The sequence below is a fragment of the Rhagoletis zephyria genome, unplaced genomic scaffold, assembly GCF_001687245.7.
Source record: "Rhagoletis zephyria isolate East Lansing unplaced genomic scaffold, Rhagoletis_zephyria_1.1 Rzeph_scaffold_01500, whole genome shotgun sequence".
Lineage (NCBI taxonomy): Eukaryota > Metazoa > Arthropoda > Insecta > Diptera > Tephritidae > Rhagoletis > Rhagoletis zephyria.
In genome coordinates, this window is record NW_016158584.1 from 39,659 (window position 1) to 58,626 (window position 18,968).

Consider the following 18,968-nt stretch of genomic DNA (forward strand, 5'->3'; position numbering starts at 1 on the left):
TTATTTTATTCCTTTGCTTGTACATATTAAATAAAAGCTTGTTTTTAAAAAATATTTTTTTTTTTACATTATTTTTTGTACTATTACCACAGCGAGTCTCTGTTCAGCGTACTCAACAGAAAATATCAGTGTTAGCTCATATCACTTAACAGCGCGCTATGTTATTGCCTGTCAAACAAAGTTTTGTCGGCTTAACACCTGCAACGCTACATATATAACGTGTGCAAATATGTATGTATAAAGAAATTCTCTGAGTTAAGCGGCAGAGCAAATTTTTTCTGTTTTTTTTCGATATCTATTTCATTCATCGCGTTTTCATTTTTGCTCGAAGATTTTACGGCACCGTTACGCTGTGGAAAATTTTGTTTTTCTTTTCTGTGCTAACTGAACCCATTCGAATTACTGTTGATATACATATATAATACTTAAAGACATACGTAATAACAATAACCATTTAACTCAATTTTGTAACTTAGGTATAATAAATTCATTACCACAAAAGCAAAGAAATATGAACACAGGAATCCTCCTAAATGTATAATGTATGCTTAGTAAAATATTTCCGATTATTTACTGGGTAAACGTAGTTGCTATAAGTTGTAATTAATAATTACCTAGTTGAATTTGTTACGTTTTTTAGAATATAAGTCTTGGAACTAATATGGTAAAATTGTTGTTACTTAGTTGATTAAATTTTCGTCTTAAACGCTGTTAAGATATAAAAATAACACAGGTCAACAACGTTTTGTTCTAGGAAAGTGTAGGGTCATTTTCGAAGTAATTTTTTGCGTAGAATCCGAATCCGGGGTTTAAATTGCTCTATCACGTCAGGACTTTGAGATATCCTAACCTAAAAGTGCAAAAAACGCTGTTTTTGCCCATTTTTGAGGTTATGTAGCTACGAAGATTTTGCTCTTCATAAAAAAGTAGACGTGGTATTTTAAAGTATAAGTCTTCCTCTTTTAAATGACGTTGAGTTTGCTTAAATATCTTTATTTTTCACTGAGATATCGCATTTTGAAGTTTCCATGTTTGTGAATTTTTCGATATTCGAAAATCCATTGAGATAACATGAGACGTGATACGGTCGATTACATTCACAAACATGGAGACTTCAAAATGCGATATCTCAGTGAAAAATTAAGATATTTGAGCAAACTCAACGGAATTTAAAAGAGGAAGACTTATACTTTAAAATACCACGTCTACTTTTTTATGAAGAGCAAAATCTTCGTAGCTACATAACCTCAAAAATGGGCAAAAACAGCGGAAAAAAAAATATTTTTTAAAAACAAGCTTTTATTTAATATGTACAAGCAAAGGAATAAAATAAAGTAGTGTTACAAAAGATTTTTTAGCAAGACAATTTTGTCAAAACTGCACTAAAATGAATAAAAATAAAATATGTTAAGGTCTCGTTAAAGTTACTAAAAGCCATTTAGTGAAAGAAGTTACTCAAACTCTAATGAAAATTACTAACAATTTTTACTAACTTACTTTGTTTTTAAAAAAGTTTGTCGCGCGAATAGCAAACCGGCATTTAAATATCTGCATACATTCATATACATACCTAACCAATTATGCATGTACGCTGAATTCGCCGAGACTTTAACCTATTTTAATCTATTCATTTTAGTGCAGTTTTGACAAAGTTTTCTTGCTAAAAAAACTTTTTTACACTACTTTATTTTGTTCCTTTGATTGTACATGTTAAATAAAAGCTTGTTTTTACATTATATTATTTTGAACTTTTTAGTTTTATTTTATACAATCAGGACATAATATTTTTATTAAGGGTGTGTTATTTAATTTAAGCATTCAGATCAAGTACAAACCACGCACCCGGTAGGTGCTCTACAGAAATTCGTATAGAAATATCCCAAGGTTAACAGCTGATTTATTTAAACTAATTTCAGATATTTTATCTTACCAAGGAATTCACAATAGAATCTATCATACCACTGCCTAAAACTATCCTACATAGTTGCGCCTGCGAATTACGCTCTGCTATCACTAGCAGTAGTGAACACGCTGTAAAGAAGCTGTTAAGCAGGGATCGCACGATTTGTACATTTGTACAGATTTGTACATTTTTGCAGTCACAGAGTGGAGTTGTCTAGAAATAATAACAACTTTCAAACAACACCACTCTGTAACTGTTTAAATGTACAAATCTTGTGATCTCTGCTTTAGATGAATATAAATATAGGGAGCTGCGAAAATGTTAAAATTTAAAGCTAAGTGCATAGTATACATTTAGGTTGCATGTTTGATGTGTATGTGGAGATTCTCTCAAATTATGTATTTTCAAATTTATACACACACATGTATACACAGCAGCAAGCTCATGCCACCAACAGCGATGTTGTATGCATAGAATTTCTACTGGGTAAGTATGTAAGTTAACTACCCAGTAGAAATTGTATGCATACGACATTGCTGTTGGTGGCATGAGCTTGCTGCTGTGTACACATGCCAGTATAAATGAACCTTCATTTCCACTTAACTCGCGTGGTTTCTCAGAGCGTATGCGATCTCTAACCATACACTTGTACTACTGCTGTATGCATATGGCTGTATTAATGTTTCAAACATACAAAAATGCATTAATGGAACAGTATTAAAGCATTCTTACAAGATATGTATCCCCATATGTAAATGCTACTTCTCTGATACATTTTTATATACGGGGACATACAAAAAAGTAGCACTTACATATGCAAATGCATATCTTGTAAAAGCCCGTTTGTGCTGAAAATAGTATGTATCGCACAACACGTCCGTTCACTAAAATTTTTGTACAAGACTGAAAATATTACAAAAATTCCACTTCAAATGTATCAAGAAATGTACTCAAAACAACGACAACGTGCATTCGCTTGCAATTCGCTAGAATTTGAATTTATTCGTGGAAATTCATGACTACGCATGAATTGTTCACACCAATTCACTCATATAGCAAGCATTCTTCATGAATGCATACAACCGATTTCTACTGGGTATATATGTATGTATATCCATACATGAGCAAACATGGCATACGGAGTTATACCGCGCGGATCCATACCTATACTGCTTGAGCAAACCTTTATAATGAAAGATTTTATTTTTTATTTTGTTGCTTTAAATAGAAAAGTTGTTTATATGTAAAGTCTATCTTAAACTGAAGCATTTTCATCTAAGCTAAGGGCCCGTTGCTGATTTTGAAATTTTAGCAAAAGTCATTATAAACCATTTATGAAATTGAAAGCGAAAAACGTGGAGCGCATGGAATACAAAGCATTCGATTTAATTGACAATAGTCAAACTACATAACATAGACCTAAAATTTCTACAGAGAAAGTACAAATTTGAGATCGATTTTAAGCGGCCGTTATTCATATATCCACATTCATACATATTTTACCCTTCATATCAATTCAGGTCTATTACATGCGCCCCACGCTTTTCATTTTCAATCTCATAAATGGTGTATAATGACTTCTCCTAAAATTTCAAAATTAAAAGTTATCTATACAAATTCTATGGGACTAAGAAATATTATTTTCTAATTTTTAGTCCATTTATAAAAGCGTTGTATATTAAAAAGTTTTATTTTATTTTATGTACAAAATTTTGCAATAGATATTAAAATAATTCAACTTGCAATGAAAGAGAACAGAAGACTATGCAAGCAAAATGTTGTTTGCTTACGTTTTGTATAAACATACATATGTACATACGTACATATGCAGCAGTTAATTTCATTTCAAGAAATGGCGTGTCGTCCATTTCCGCTGTAGCGTATGTAAATAGTGCATATATCTAGGCGCAATATTTAACTTCTTCTGGCGGGGCGACATCTAGAGTCTTCTAATTGTATCTCCTTGATATGATGCCTACAACGAGGTTCATATCTAGACTAGGTTGATATCTAGAATTTACCATAAATAGCTTTGCTACATTTATAGTATAAATGTTGGTTTGGACATACAGCATTGCAAGTTGAGAAAAGCGCTGTAAAAAGCGTTGTAAAAAGCTGTTAAGGGAAGATCACACGATTTGTACATTTGTACATTTTGGCAGTGATGCACGAGATTTCTCTAGCCCAAAAATAGTTCAAGATGTGTTCGGTTTTCCACGACACTAGTTCCCGCTCAATCTCCCAACAACGGTTTCAACTGTCTACTTTATAATGGAGGTGTCATTGGCGGTGGACAGTTACCCCATAAGCATTCCAATGTAGACAGTTCAGAGATAAACTAAATTAAAAATTTCGTCCGTTGACGATTGTTGTAGCCGAGGGACCCGTGAGCCGATGTTGCTTAAACAACAACAACAACACAATACTTTGTTCGTGCACGTTGATACTTACACGAATCGTGGTTGGATTTGAATTTTTTATACTTTGTCTGCCAGCAGAAATCAGAATTTTTTAAGTATCCAGTGTCGCTCATCGCATAACAAAGCAACCAGTCCAAGTCTTGTTCTGTTAGATACTATCTCAGAACTAGCAACTTTATTTTATGGGGACACTTGCGCACTGCACGGCAGAGGTGTTCACTACCACAAACAAGCGTGAACTAAAAGTGAGAATGTGTTAGTGTGCCTAATTCATTTTGCATGCTGTCGTGTTCTCATCGCTGCGCTCTCGCTTATATACGCACACGCGACGCTTACACTCTTTTAGCACCTGCTAACTCTCTGCACATGCCTGATCATTATCGAAGATTTCGACATCATGCATATCACGATTGAGAGAATACAAAGGTTGCGCCGATCTCGGACCGCTATTCCTCTCTTAACGAATTTGACAGAATCGTTGTTTGCATGACGTCACACTTGTGCAACTTGTTTACGTTTTCCTTGCAACATTTTTTGTTCTTCTTCCATTCTTGCTCACGTTTTGGCATTTCTCTCTCGCAATTGCACCAGTGTGACGTCACACAAAAGTTATTCTCAAAAATCCTCTCTGATCGGCGCAATCTTGTATTCTATCATTCTTGCATGCATATAACATGTGATCGATAAAGCAGTTGTATTTAACCAGAGCTTCCGATTTGTGTTAATCAGACATTGAACAACGGGCCGATTTCAAATGAATATTTAAACGGCACTTAAGTTTAATTGTGGATTGCTGTTTACATTCCATTTAGCTTTCGTTGGGTTTCAGATCAACTTTATTTAAATATGCCAATCGATTTGCAGCACTGCTGCTTGTTCCTTGAAATTATTGTTGCATTTGCTTGTTTGTTTACATTTTGTGCTGAACAGCTGATTGGTGGGATTTGGTGGGATTGATTAAACAACCTACCAATCAATAGCCAATATTGGCCATTTAAGTTCAGATTAAATGTATGGTCTGAAAATGAATAGTGAAAGTTAATCAACAATCTCTACTTAAGTAGGCCATTTGAAATTGGGCCTAAGCCTTTTGACCACTTCGGTATGTTAATTATAGACAATTATTCATACACAGGCCATTTTTGGCCGTATTTTACTTCAAATGGCACTTAATTTTTCAATTTGGCACTTTTGAAAAGTAATAATATTTCAATTAATTTTTGTGAAATCCTTTGCGTCTACTTCTTTTTGCCAACTAAAATTTTCTAATTTCTATAGTGTATACAACTGGTTTATCTTACTTTGCATTGGACTTTTGTTTTAGGAATGTGTTTGTAATTTTAATGCTAAATGAGAAGAACTAAAAAGAATTACAGCTTTTTTGGCACTTTTATTTTTCTATTTTGCACATTTTGGCACTGTTTTATCCTCAATATGGCACTGCATAGCTAAGTATAGTTGGCAACCCTGATCATACTAACTGACATTTTTTCGCCTGAAAAATGAATCTGTAATAACAAAAGTGAGGGCCTAACTACTGAATTCTTTGATGACTTTTAACACGGCCGATGTCCTACGAAATTCATATCTTACAAAATTGCAAACCTGGGAATATCAGTTTATCAGTTGTTTGCATGTCTGACTCGCATATGCAGGAATATAAATTGATGAGTTGAGCATCTTCCTAGGAAATTTAGAGCGCTACACTGGTTCATATGAATTTAGTATTAAAATTTCTTGAAAAGGACAAGAACAAAAAATATTTTTCTCTTACAACGAAATGACCTCGTTCCCTGCCCCGCGACCTATTACTAACTCGCTTACTTTTTTCAGAAGTGAAACTTTTTGCTGGTGGGTATAAATTATGCGTGGCTTTTATTGTATCACTGTATTTCCATAACTCCCTGTGTGAGGAAACCAAATAATGTAATTCTTAACAGAAGTGTTAAAACTTAACAGTTTGGCAATTTAAACACTGTTGAAGTTGATTTCCGGTTATTCTCTTACTAGCGCCTGCAACTATACTTCTTATGTACTACCGCCGGTAGCTTCAACAATTTTATTGTGGTTTTACGTTCTTTGGCAAATTACGCTCTGTTAGCCATACATTTTACTATGTTTTGACCGCCTTTGTATCAAGACCCCTGGACCATATAGGGAATTCATTTATATTTTAAATTGCATTGTCGTCGTGATTGGAACTATGCTGAAAATTTCAAGATTTTACCTTGTCGGGAAGTTAGTTTAAAATCGATTGGAAATTTCCGCGGGATGACCAAGTTAAATAAGAGCTTGTAATATAAGAAAATTTAAATGTTAACTCACCCATGCCTGGACGGTTCTTTGTTTTTTTCTTTTTACCTCCCTTTTATTAGTTCGGGAGGTAACTATGTAATAATGATGCGCCTAAAAGATGCAGCGATTTCTATTCTCATGTTACATACCTGATGACAGTACGAATGGAAATTATAATAGGGAGGTTTTAGTTGTTTAAACTATAATTTTATTTTGAAACAAGTATTCTAAGCTGATTTTTCTTCTTTTTGAATACCCTATATATACTTAATTTATATTGGCTTAGCTTGAAGAACGTACGATATGGAGGTATGACTTTTCGACACCACTACCGTTAGTAGGAAACCAAAAGCTTGCATTCGATTTTCTAAATTTAAACAAACTGACTTACATACTATTTCATATAAACGTGTTACACTTTGAAAAACTTTTAAATTTCGTTATGCTGTGAGCACTTTTCCGCCATATGCAACTTTCGTATAAATTTCTATGGAAATTAGAGCAATTTTCGCACGATTTCACCACTGTACTTTCCATATACCTTTACACTACTAACTATATTTAGCATTTACGAGCCGAGTGGGAAAAGCTATATCCGATTTGTTCAGTTGAGTAGGTTTTGAATATTTTTCACTTTTTTTACTTTCGACTATTTTATCCCACGTACTTTTTATTTTCCCTTTTGGGCTGTCTTGTGAAAATTTGCCGTCGGGTGTTGGGAATGCTTTCGCGACGCTAAAACTATCACGTTAACGATGTGAGACTCTTCCGAAGCCGATGATTGTACTGAGCAGCGGTCTCGGGTTTCTGCCTGATGTGTGACTGTTGCTCGGTATCGTATTTGTCCAAAGCGTGGAAGAGCCTTTACTGCTTCTTTTGAAGTCCGGTATTGGTTTTGTGCAATGTTGTTACTGCTTCTAATGCAAATTAAATTGCCTTGGTAGTTCTCCAACTTTTCTAATAAGTTGCAGTGCACAAAGCGCTGAACAATCAAGATTAGTGTGTACCTTTCAGGCAAATTATACTTACAACAACTACGTGTGTGAATGTGCGTTTTCGCAAGAAAAAAGCCTAAGACAAGGAATCGACTACCTAAAACCAGCTTGGTTGAAGAGAGTAAAATAGCTACACTTAAATACAAACGAGCTCGTAGCAAGCGAAAACTGTTGAAAGCAAAATTTATATTACTGATAGAATAAATCAATATGGATTTAAATATTCACTTTTTCATCTTATCTGCTCCACGGATCGATGAGAAAAGAAGGGTACAAAGGTTTGAAGACTCGACCTAAGTTAATTTGACAAGACATTACTTCCGCCTGTCAACCAATGAATTGCAATCGATATTTGGCCTTTTATCGATATAGGCAATTTTCGGGTATGTTAATTAGAACGCCCCTGCTAAGTTGCCCAAGTTTGCTGGATCTTGAAGGGAAATATTTTGAATGGAGAATTTGCAGAAATTCTAATTGGTAGGAAAAAAATATTTTAGGTGATATAATAATTGAAGACTGCCACTCAAATTCATGAAAAAAATAATAAAATCAATAAGATTTTAACAGCTCCATATATCGAAAATGTGTATGAAAAGGTCACTTTATAGAGCTATTTAAATTTATTTCTTCATATGAATAAGACCATGAAAATATTTTTTTGGGGAACAATTTGTTTTGGAAAACGTCCATTACATACCAGATAATTTTACGGTGTTTTCAACGGGAAAATTAGCTGGAGAAAAGAACGTTTATGACCGTATGTCCTTGGCATGATAGGTACCTATTGTTCTGCCTTGAAGATCTTCCAGAATACAATAATGTGAACCGACTCTATCTCTAATTCGTGCTTTGATGAACATAGGGCTCAGCTTGGCATTAAATTTCTTCTCTTGGCTGCTCTGTGCAAAATTCCTGCGAAAAATTTCTTGTCCAACGCAATATGTTACTGTTTTAGCTCGCAAGTTGTATTGGCTGACATTTTGATTATACGCTTTTTCGAGGTGTTTCCGCAAATCTTTTCTTATCAGTAGGAGTTGATCATCACGTGCAATAACAGATACAGGTTCATCCAGAAGATTTAAGTTTTTTAAAAGTGGATAAGTTGATGCGTTGATGACCATGTCAAAACCATACAAAGCATGGTATGGGGAGCATAAAATCGCTTGATGCAGTGAGTTGCGCAAGGCACAGCTAATGGAACTGATATTTACATCCCATTCCCGATGGTCTTGTTTCAAAAGGGCCCTTATTGCGGCAATCAGCGAACGGTTCACACGCTCGGAGGCGTTGGATTGCGGGGAGTATAAGGCCGTAAGTATATGTCTAATACCGAATTTGGTAAGAAGGGCTTGAATTGGGAACCGTTATCGCTCATGATGACTTCTGGTACGCCATAAAGACGAAAAATATGCTTAGTCAAGAAATCTTCAATTTCATATTGCCATGTGACCCATGAGAGGTTTTAAGCAGACATTTGGCACTTTAGTTACCTTGCAAATTTCGCAGTTTCTCACATAATCTCTTACATCTTTAACCATGCCTGGCCAATAAAAATACCTTCTTAATAAGTCAAGCGTTTTCGCTGTACCTCCATGCACAGCGACCACATCATCTGGGAAGGAATCCACAATTTCCTTGATAGTGCTCCATGCGTATGTATAAGTAGTTTTCAACTACTTTGATATCCGGATACTTTGTCTGGTTGGCGAGAAATTTCATTTTTAAAGTTTCATATTCAGGTCTGGTAAAATAGGGAGAACCCAAATCTATTTCTGATGTGATACTTTCCAGGCTACAAACTTCATCAGCATACATTCGCATACATACGTCTGGTACAACGTGATCCTGTCCTTTTCTGTGACTTATCGAAAATTTATACGGCTGCAGTCTCAACACCAAGCGCGCTAAGCGACCTTTTAGATTTTGCTGTCTCATAAGTCAGACTAAACTTGAGTGGTCAGTGATCACTTCAAACTCCTGCACCTCCAGGTAGCATCTGAACCTCTCTATGGCCTCAACTGCAGCTAAGCACTCGCGTTCCATTACGCTATAGTTGCGTTGCGCGGTTTTAAGTTTTTTGGACATGAAGGCCACAGGACGTTCAGCGCCATCGTCCGAAATTTGAGTGAGTACCACGCCAATACCAAAATCGCCAGCATCACAATGAAGGAAAAATTTCTTCGAAAAATCGGCGTTTTGCAAAGCCGGTGCTGTAGTCAACATAGTTTTAATATGTTCAAAAGCTTTTTGCGCAGAATCGGTCCAGACAAATTTAGTCTTCGTAGACACAACTTCGGTTATAGGTACGGTGACCATAAATATGGATTCAAAATGAAGGACAATTTTTCAAAAATATACCTTCTTCTTCTTCTTTATCGAATTTTTAAAATAATGAAAAAAATAATCAAATGAAACTCTCACTTTTTTCGACTTTGACGACAAAATGCAAATGGTCGCCTGTAGCACTAATAATTTTCATTGAAGTCGCCACAAGAGGCACATCAATACCCTTCGAGCTGTAAGTCGCTTACGTTGATTTGCAGATTTTTTCAAAATATTGAAGAAAAGCTACGAAAAGTACCAAAAAACACTTTTTTTAAAAAATCCATTCACTGTCCGATAATGCGGGACAAATGCAGGACACTTGGCAAAAATCAGTACATTACCAGGTTTTTCAGGTTTGAAAAACTACGCAGGACCGACCTTTGAAAAACAGTACGGTCCTGCAAAAAACAGAACGGATGGTCACCGTAGTTATAGGAAATGTGACATCAGAAAAGTTTGCGATAAAGCGTCGGTACCAGCCGGTTCTTTGATACGGGCCATGTAAGTATCGACTGTATTTTTTCCGGATCTGTTGCTACACCACCATTACCTATTACGTAGCCAAGGTATTTAACCTGCGTCACACAAAATTTTCTTTTACCGATGTTCAGAGTTAGGTTGGCTTTACGAAATTGCTCCGCGTTTTTTACCAGGATGCCTAACTGCGTTTCGAAACTGTTAGATACAACACACAAGTCGACCAGATAGCCAAACACATAATGCCTGATCCATCAGGCGGCACATTGTTTGGGATGCATTACACAACCCAAACGGCATAACAGTGAATTGATATAAAGGACCTCCTTTTATGGTGAAAGCAGTAATGGGCTTCGATTTCTCGGAAAGCGATATTTGCCAGTAAGCATCTTTGAGGTCTAATTTGGAAATTAAATTGGCTTTTGGTAAGCGGGCGAAAATGCCCTCAAGTGAAGGTAACGGGCAAGCGTCTTTTTTGGTTACTTCGCTTACCTTACGCGTATCCACGCATAAACTCACTTTGCCTGGTTTGATAACCAACGCATAGGCGAACTCCACGGACTTGTTGCATCTTCTATTACACCTAATGCGAGTAGAGTTGCCAGATTTTTTATGCGGGAAATCAGTACGTTAGACCTTTTCATGCTAAAAAAAATCAGTACTTTTCAGTACATTTTTATTCAAAGCAAAATTATGAATGTAAGTAACAGACAATACTTTAAAACGCCAGAGTACTTGTTTTTAACAATATTTTGGTATATAAATGAAACACAGTTTATAAAAAATAAAAGTGTCATTAATTTTAACATGAGTGTACACATCATTGTACACAGAAGTCAATAAATTATTTTATATTTGTGACATTGTTGAATAGCAATAATGATATCATTTCCATCTTCAGTATATAAATAGTCAAAGAATTTTATACATTTCATTTTAAAATTACTTTTAATTGGAATTTTACTTAAAAAATTTTTATTAGAAGCCGGTTTCTCTCCTTGGAAGCAAACTTTATACTCTCAGTTGCTTCGTTTGAGTGTGGTATTACAAAAAAAAAAAACAAAATTACATATTTCAAACTGTGGAAAAGTACCACTATTTTAGGACTTCATCTATATTTCCTCATGGCTTAAATTCATTTTTTCAGCTACGCAAAAACTTTGAAAGACTAAGAATTCGCTGAAAGGAGTATCTAACTCTATGTCTTGTATGCAAAACTCTTTTACGAGGTCAGTAAATTAGGCGTATTCTTCAAATCTTGCAAAGCCATTGCACGTAGCACGGATTTCATGGATTGCATAACTTGCAAACACACAACAACAAAATACATGGGAAACAACATTTCCTATCGCTGCAAAATATGCAACATCGAAACCCATGTATATATTTTGCAAAATAGCATAGCAAGATAAATGCGACCCTGTGCTAGTTGTTTTGTTGTTAGAATTGCTACATATTTCTCTCATTCCTCGCATCTCGCTCACTTCATTATTTTTTGCTGTCTCTTGTTATTGTATTTGATACATAACTTCGCTGCTTGCTACCCAAGCATGCTACCACTTTGCAATGGGGTGCTCTCGTACTCTTCGAAATTTGGAATAGTATTTTTGCATTTCGTGCAATCCGTGCATCGTGCAAGACTTCGAGAATACCCCTATTGTGAAAAAAGAATTGTAAGTTATAGGCAAAAGCCATTCGAATATTCAAATTTGTTGTTATTAAACTGAAAGTTATTTTCGAGATAACTAACAGCAATCGACAAACAAACGTCAGCCTTACTTTTAAATAATTTAAGCTCCATCATATTATCGCAACTAGAAAGGAACGACCCGGCGATATGCCCATAAAAGGATTGGTCATTTTGTTGTATCAATTTATTGTACATATCAAACATTATCCGAAACATGTCAACTGTCAACTATAATAAAATTATTTTCTTACTTTTTACAGTACAGTTTAAGGAAGTTCCAACGTTATGTAAAGGCCTTAAGAAAATCTTAAAGCATTTTGTTTGAATGAGTCTGGCAACGTCCGTACTGTGCGGTCACTTTAACATTCGCTTGAAAGAATTTCCAAAGTTTATCTCTTTTACAAAGTGCTAAGCAGTTCTAATTCACATCGAAAAAAGTTTATTGAAGCCAAATTCCAATAAATTGACATGATTTAGTCATAAAGTGCATTGATTGAAAAGTTTTATTCTGTCGGCCTTCGTGCATATTTGCCCGTTTTGGTGCATTACTGTTGCTTTTGCGTAAGAGTGTAAAAAACATCGCATTTGTTTGTTCATTTTGCTTTCTTTCGCGCTTTACACACACCTTTGTTTATCATCGACAGTCGCTTTCTTGGTGACAGCGGATTTTGCTAACTCAGTGGCTTTAAAACTGTTAAGTTCAGAACGGTTTCTAACCATTGAACTTCACTAACTAAGACCACTAGCTATTAAACTGCCAATTACTGTGACCTTGAAACGTTTTCGTACAATAGATTCCTAATTTCGCTATTTTTATTCTTTTTTAATAAAATTCGCTGAAAATGTCCTGTCTGTTCGAAAAATGAAATGTAAAAGCCGGTTCGGACCGTTTTGTGGCGTGCTGGCTTTGCGATGAACTGTCTCATTTAAAGTGCGCTGGTATTAATGGGAGAGTTCTGGATATGATTATTGGAGACAATGGACTTCGCTGGTCATGTCCAAAGTGTAAAAAAACTGTTTTGGATCTCTGTAAACTATTTAGAACCGCTAGAAATGGATTTTCGGAGATAGGCAAAGCGCTAAAACTTCTCAACGAGAAGTTCAAGAAGAATGAGGATGAATTCAAAGAATTTAAATTATTAGATACTTCCTCCTCTCCTTCTCCTGGAAAAGGTCTTAAAATACGTAGCAGAGGCGTGGAAAATATTGTGTTGAATCCCATCACTGTGGACCTTGATCTTCCGCAGAACCGCCCACTTTTGACTCCAGCTATGAACAAAGAACTCATAAGTTTTAACACACCGATTCCTCAGCGGACTGAATCTCCCCAACCACGTCCTTCTTTTACTGGAGTCTCACTAAATTCATGTTCAACAGCTTCATCTCAACCCTCTACCACATCTGAAGCCATCTCCGATTGCGTCAACACCGTTCCGAAGGAAGTAGTCGTTGCTCCTTCTAAAAANCACATCGAAAAAAGTTTATTGAAGCCAAATTCCAATAAATTGACATGATTTAGTCATAAAGTGCGTTGATTGAAAAGTTTTATTCTGTCGGCCTTCGTGCATATTTGCCCGTTTTGGTGCATTACTGTTGCTTTTGCGTAAGAGTGTAAAAAACATCGCATTTGTTTGTTCATTTTGCTTTCTTTCGCGCTTTACACACACCTTTGTTTATCATCGACAGTCGCTTTCTTGGTGACAGCGGATTTTGCTAACTCAGTGGCTTTAAAACTGTTAAGTTCAGAACGGTTTCTAACCATTGAACTTCACTAACTAAGACCACTAGCTATTAAACTGCCAATTACTGTGACCTTGAAACGTTTTCGTACAATAGATTCCTAATTTCGCTATTTTTATTCTTTTTTAATAAAATTCGCTGAAAATGTCCTGTCTGTTCGAAAAATGAAATGTAAAAGCCGGTTCGGACCGTTTTGTGGCGTGCTGGCTTTGCGATGAACTGTCTCATTTAAAGTGCGCTGGTATTAATGGGAGAGTTCTGGATATGATTATTGGAGACAATGGACTTCGCTGGTCATGTCCAAAGTGTAAAAAAACTGTTTTGGATCTCTGTAAACTATTTAGAACCGCTAGAAATGGATTTTCGGAGATAGGCAAAGCGCTAAAACTTCTCAACGAGAAGTTCAAGAAGAATGAGGATGAATTCAAAGAATTTAAATTATTAGATACTTCCTCCTCTCCTTCTCCTGGAAAAGGTCTTAAAATACGTAGCAGAGGCGTGGAAAATATTGTGTTGAATCCCATCACTGTGGACCTTGATCTTCCGCAGAACCGCCCACTTTTGACTCCAGCTATGAACAAAGAACTCATAAGTTNTACGTAGCAGAGGCGTGGAAAATATTGTGTTGAATCCCATCACTGTGGACCTTGATCTTCCGCAGAACCGCCCACTTTTGACTCCAGCTATGAACAAAGAACTCATAAGTTTTAACACACCGATTCCTCAGCGGACTGAATCTCCCCAACCACGTCCTTCTTTTACTGGAGTCTCACTAAATTCATGTTCAACAGCTTCATCTCAACCCTCTACCACATCTGAAGCCATCTCCGATTGCGTCAACACCGTTCCGAAGGAAGTAGTCGTTGCTCCTTCTAAAAACTCCACAGCTACATCTCAACCCCCTACCACATCCGGAGCCATCGTTGCTCCTTCCAAAAATTCGGCAGCTGTACCACAAGCCCCTACCACATCTGAAACCGTTTCCGATTACGTTAACCCCGTCCCGAGGGATTTAATCGTTGTTCCTTCCAAAAAATCGGTCTTTGTATCTAGGTTTTCAAAAGATACCACTGTCGATGATGTGAAGGGGTATTTAACTTCCAGGCTGATAGCAAATGAGTTGCATGTACGCAAGTTCAGATTCTCGTATGAAAGAAGCATTTCTTCTTTTAAAATAGACATATCCGAAGACTGCTTTGATAGAGTAATGAGCCCATCTTTTTGGCCAAGCGGTGCCTTCATTCGCGAATTTGAATTCAGATCTAGACCGCAAGGGCAAAATTTGGCTCAACTTCCGCCTTCCACCTCGGCATCAAAAAACTAGTAAGTAACCTCACCATTAGCATTTACTACCAAAATGTGAGAGGTTTGAACACAAAGCTATCAAGGTTACACTTGCAGTCCTATGATTTTGACTTCAAAGTACTGGTGTTTACTGAAACCTGGCTCAAGCCGAATGTGTTCAACTCGGAAATTTTGTGTCCTAAGTATGAAGTGTTTCGAAACGACCGTTTAAATAAAAAAGCTGGAGGCATCTTAATAGCTGTCCAGACTGACCTTTCTTCTGAAGAAATTGAGTTCACTGACACCGATGAAGTTGAATTCCTCTGCGTTCGAATAAGATATCATTCTATTAGCGTTTATCTTGTTGCTGCTTATATACCACCTAACTCGAGCCTTTCTGTTTATTTGAAACACTCCTCCTTACTGCTCTCTCTACATCTAATAGATGGTATTCTGGTACCAAATTCCTCTCGTGATATCTTCAATCAATTTTTGAACGATCTTTTAGACCTTAGTCTTTACCAGATCAACTCTATTAGTAATAACTTAGGTAAATGTCTGGATTTAGTTTTTGTGGACGATGTTTCCAACGTCACAATAGCCCCTAGCTATGCTTTGATTACCCCTGTTGATTCTCNCCCACCACTAGAATTGTCCTTGATAAATTCACGCAACTCATGTTGCTTTACCAGTAAAAAATCAAGAGCGGAGCGTTACTCATTTAAAACAGCAGATTATAGTAAACTTAGGTTAGAGATATCGAAGATAACTTGGCCCCAGTATGATGGGAATGCTGAAGAAGCAATTCCTTACGCCATATTTTCAGTAAAATCATTCCTCTTGTTAAGGAAGCTAACGTAACGTCTAACGCTCAGTGGTTTACTGGCGAATTAAAACGCTTAAAAATTCAAAAATCCAAAGCATTAAAGCTTTTTAAAAAATCTGGCTTGTCTTCTCACTACTCCGCGTACTCTATTCTTAGGCATAAATTCTTTCTGCCATCATTTGATTGCATCCGAATTCCATCGATATCTGCTGCCGACGTCCTCATTCATTTGAATTGTTTGGAAATTGCATATACATATACATTAGGCTGGGTCGATTTTGTATGGGGGAAAATAAAAGNTCAAAAATCCAAAGCATTAAAGCTTTTTAAAAAATCTGGCTTGTCTTCTCACTACTCCGCGTACTCTATTCTTAGGCATAAATTCTTTCTGCCATCATTTGATTGCATCCGAATTCCATCGATATCTGCTGCCGACGTCCTCATTCATTTGAATTGTTTGGAAATTGCATATACATATACATTAGGCTGGGTCGATTTTGTATGGGGGAAAATAAAAGTCATTTGACCGCATTGTAATAGTAATATTATGATGTCCTAGGTCTTAGCCAATTGTTATTGGCCAAGAAAGATTAATTTAAAACTTATCTTTAGCCCGCGCAATTGAATCAAAGTGTATAAATGTTGAAAATGAAACTTTGGCTTGTAATATCTATTGAATGCGTTATTGTTATGAACAGAACGATATATCAAATTAAAGGCTATTAAATTTAGTACCTCACGTTCATTTATCATTTTTCAATAAGTCTATACGTTTTTACGATATTAAGATAAAACTTACAAAAACTATAATTTTCCCTTATCAATTTTCAATTCTTCATTACTTCAGCAAGAAAGTGAAAAAGAAAAAAAAGTGAGACGAGATTTATTTCAAACGTTTTAATATTTTCGGATGTTTATATAATATTAAAATGACCATGGACTTGGTCACGCCGATTTGGTCAGTTTTCAAGATCGTGGCGAATGAATGTATTGTCAAAGAATAGGAAGAGAAGCACATTTTTCGCGGTTTCTAAATTTGCCGTTGTATGAAGTAGGGGACGTGCAATAAGTGTTTAGATATACATAAATATTTTAGTTAATTCCATTATGTAAAAAAGTTTCTGTAGGTAAATGCAATAGTCTTTAACATATCCTGGGAAATCCTTTTGAGGACTCTCCAATTGGACGATATTGCTTTGCATTCAGCTTTAACACAGTTTTCTGTAATCCGGGTCTTTTATTTACAGGTTATTTATACAATTGAAGAGAAATTTTTTTAGAAAAAAACTGGATATCCACTTAATTTTTTCGATATAACTTTGGTAAATGTTACTCGATGGGTACGTAATGTTACTTATTTATGATACTGTTACTGATTTATGATAATAATATGATGAAAATCGTTCAGATTATAAACCAATTATTTTAAAATACAAAAATTGTAAACAAAATTTTTTTGTCATTTTGCTATATTTGCAATTTTTAAATTGTATGCATAAACATAAGTAAACTAATTAGTGTTTCTAGAAGTTGTGCCTGTTCAGTGTTTCCATACTCATTTGCATAAACATTCTATTAGAGCTACCGAAATTGTTCCTAAATTTGCAAAAATTCGCAAACTATAGCCAATATTAAAAAAAGATTAGACTATTTGGAATCAGCGTCCTAAATTCACGTCAGAAATATTAATGCTGTTACTTACATCTTTTGACTATAAGCCAGTGCAATTATCAAGAGAACAATTAAAATTTTCTTGAAAATAGATGAGTTTGAGATTAACGATAAGATAAAGGGCTGCGCGAAATGATACTTGACTTTATCTTTTGCGTTAAAGGATTCATTATCTAATAATATACACAACCCTTTTTACTGGACCCAGAATTTTGAACAAGAATTGGTCTTATTCAAATAGTGTGCTGTGGGTCACTTGGCGGTCGATGCCCGGGCTCTCACAATTAAAATAAAATACTAATATTTTGCAGGCTTGTTGCTGACTTCATGATACAATATATTTCCACTATTACCAAGGGATTTGTGAAAAATTCGATTTTCGACCCGCCCTAATATACATGGCCCAGACGGTATACCCATAAGTGTTCTTAAAAGTTGTGCAGAGTATTTGTATAAGCCTCTGACAAATATTTTTAATGCTTCCCTAAAACAGGGTGTCTTCCCATCTTCCTGGAAGGATTCGTTTATCTTGTCACTTTATAAAAATGGAAGTAGGACTAACATCGTAAACTATAGAGGAATTCCGAAGCTTTGTGCTACTCCTAAAGTTTTTGAGGCAATCGTTACGGAAGAACTATCTCACTCTATTACTTCTGCTATTGATCTATCGCAACACGATTTATGCAAAGGTAAATCAACTGTATCCAATCTTCTTGAATTCACTACTTATGTGTCTAATGGGTTTAAAAACAATCTTCGAACGGACGTGATTTACACTGATTTCAGCAAGGCATTTGATAAAGTATCTCATTCAACCCCTATATATAAACTTGATCGAATTGGTTTCCCTCCTATTCTTCTCAGCTGGCTTTCTTCTTACTTAGTGGATAGGAAACAAAGAGTAATTTTTAAAAATTGTACCTCCCGGCCAATAATTGTCACGTCCGGCGTACCTCAGGGTAGCCATCTTGGTCCCGTCTTGTTTATTTTATTTATAAATGACCTTCCTAAGGTGTTAATTACTCGAAATACTTGATGTAAGCTGATGACGTTAAGCTCTTTAAGTACATTAGTACTGCAGAAGATAGGGAGCATTTGCAAGCTGACCTAACCAGCATTTTCGAGTGGTGTGAAGCAAATTCCATGTCACTCAATTTGAAAAAGTGTAAATTCATGACCTCTAGAAAATCGTTCTACCCAAATTCGTATATGATATCTGACCACAATGTTGAGCAAGTGACCAATTTCATTGACCTAGGTGTAACTATGGATCCGAAACTAGAATTCAAGTCTCACATAAACTCCTGCGTGTTGGCTTTTCTTAAGCGCTGGGCCAAGGAGT

At 35.8% G+C, this 18,968-nt stretch overlaps 1 long non-coding RNA gene across 1 annotated transcript; it reads left to right on the forward strand.

The window, feature by feature from the left end:
• Positions 1-3,906: 3,906 nt before the first annotated feature.
• On the forward strand, positions 3,907-18,763 carry LOC108364233 (uncharacterized). Its single transcript, XR_001847732.1, has 3 exons — positions 3,907-4,007; positions 5,188-5,198; positions 18,752-18,763. It is a non-coding gene; the product is annotated as an uncharacterized LOC108364233 (long non-coding RNA).
• Positions 18,764-18,968: the final 205 nt, after the last annotated feature.